We start from the raw sequence: 2,755 nt of genomic DNA, 5'->3' as shown, positions 1-2,755 counted from the left end.
CCTTAGGAATCTCATTATCGTGCAATGTAATTCTCTGGGTTTTTATATCTCAAGTTTGTTGTTGGTAAATCGAGTTGACTAACTTTACTCTGACAAGAATAGTGTAAAAAAACTGGGTCTCAAATTTCAATTAATATTTGTATTGCTGTAGCATTGGGAACTGTCCACGAATCACCACGAATATGGGGTTATATAACCAATAGTTCAAACAAAAAACGCTGTTTAACATGTACAGGCCTATTATATTCCCTTAGAAACATGCTCTAACCAACTAACTAATCAGATCCTCAGTGGTTACAATGAACGACTTTTAACCGGTAGTCCCAGGATCGCCTCTTGGAGTTGTCACTTTTTTATAATATGTGTTTGCTTTTCATTTTACAAAAAATTGCCAACAAATTATAAAAAAGTGTCGACTCCGACAATCGATCCTGTTACATCCGGTCAACAGACGTACACCGCAAGCGCTGGACTACATTATATTATTGTTAGGGGAATGTTTCTAAGAGAATATATTAGACCAGCAAATGTTTAATCACATTTTTTGTTTAAACTATGATTAACAAATTTAGATGTTATTATGAGACTATGAGCATTATTAATTCGTCAACACGTTGAGATTTATGTGATACATATTTTCATTTTTCTACAACGGCGAAGTTGAAATTTTCCTCGAGGGACAATTCTTTTTAGTCCTCCGTAGAACTTCAATTCAGATTATCTTGTCATGAATCTTCCACAACGTCATATTTTATTTTCACTCTTTTTTAGCAGTCATTATTGTGGCCTCGCGCTGCCGTAAAAAAAGTCAAAAATTAATTTTTATTAGATTTCAATCTGATAGCAAGATCTAATGAATGTGCATCATTGCTTCATACTGCATGCATAATGAATGCTAATAGCAAAGTAATGAGGTGGATAAATGCACACACTACCATATATCAATGTTGTCCTCGATTTCATTGGAAACTCTCTGATTTTTATACTCATAGCGTGGATAAAATATTGGGTCCATTGGCACGATTTAGTTATTCGACAATTTTATTTGCAACCATTCCTTTGAATGCTTTTACTTTGATGCAGAGACAGAGGGTCATATTACCTGAATTTTATTTGGATAGCACTCAGAGAGGTATCATAAAAAAGCTCTTCGGTGCTTTTAAGAATCCATATAAGTATTTATGACGCCGTAAAAATCAAATTCTTAAAATGAATTGACTGATTTACTCCGTAAAATTTAAAGCGGATAGCCTTTTAAAACGAGTCTTTGAAATTTTCCCTCATATTTCATGAGATGTAGGTCATATTAAGCAAATAACTACAAAATGCATTTCGAAAACGCGATAGTATATTTTGTGCAACTTAACCTTGAGATCTTAATAAATATACATATCGATTTGTGTCCTGATGCAATCGCAGCCATGTATAAATGTAATTTGAAGAGAAATTGTCTGCCAATTGAATGTTTTCCTTTCTCTACTGGTTAATTCTTGTTTAGTTTTATATTGTTATTTTACTGTGTCTAATTCATGTTATTGTTTAAAGTTTTAAGTGTAAATTGGCGTCACGGCTGTATGTGAAAAATTAAATAAATAAATAGAAATAAAAAAATATTGATTTTTCTTGAATTCTTAGAATGAATTCAGTTTATACGTAATAGGTCTATAAAATTTACACAGAATCACAGTTATCTCATGTATTAACGCCTCTGGTTACGAAACCGTTGGAAAAATAGCAATTCTGATGCATAGAACCAGGGCGAATGGGCCGCGAAATACGTCATTGACGAAGAAAGCAGCCATTTCTCAACAGAACGTGTGGTCAGAAAACACGTAATAAATCTATTGTAATGTTTTATGACGAATCATTTCATATGGTGGTACAGCTTTTCCGATATTTAACCAGGAAACAGTTTTATAGTTGCCGGAAACTTTATGCTAGCAATATCAGGCAATTCCATTGTCAATTCAGCGTAAATTATTCACAGTCTCGTACAATCAAGGTAATTCTATTCTTGGCATCAAAATGCAGGTCAAAAGGTTGTGATGCCTTCCGATTATATAGGTTTGACTGAGACTTAGGAAAAACAAACTTGATGTTCAAATTTCCTCGATGTGTACTTAGCGTAAAATAGTTACTCTTAAATAATTCTATTCATTTCCACATAACTTTATAATATTTTCAAGGTTTTTTGCGTAATTTATTGTTAAATCATCTCTATAACTTTATTTTATGCTAATTTAATGTTTTTTGATGCTGCCTTAATAAATGTTATTTATATCAATACGAAGAGTATACCTCACTGTGAGTAAACCTGGCACCGGAAGATGTAAGTTATTAGCCTGCAAGTTTCTGTATTAAAAATAAATTTCTAGCATGCAGCGGTAAATCAAATGTAATTCATTTAATTGGATAGAAAATTTTATTTCTTTATTGAGAAACTTGCAGGCAAAAGCTGTATTTTATTATGTATTTTTCTAACACGGCTTTCAATATTCCTTCCCTGCTTAGCACTTGCTTCTATTTGAATCCTCTTTCTCCTCCCTATCTCATCCAGAAGTTTCCTCACCACATTCACCATTTATTGTACTTTGTCTATTCTCTCCCTTATCCTGTCCATTTCACCTTCTCAATTCTTCTCCACACCCAAATTACGGATTCCTCCAGTCTTTTTTCGTCCTCTTTCCTCAGCGCTCACTTTTTCGTAAAGCAAAGCCCTACAATCCAGATCAGACTCTCAGCTAGGCTTTCATTT

This window comes from Ischnura elegans, chromosome 12 (assembly GCF_921293095.1).
Source record: "Ischnura elegans chromosome 12, ioIscEleg1.1, whole genome shotgun sequence".
Taxonomy (NCBI): Eukaryota; Metazoa; Arthropoda; class Insecta; order Odonata; family Coenagrionidae; genus Ischnura; species Ischnura elegans.
The sequence above is the reverse complement of the archived record's forward strand: the minus strand, read 5'-3'. Positions refer to the sequence as shown.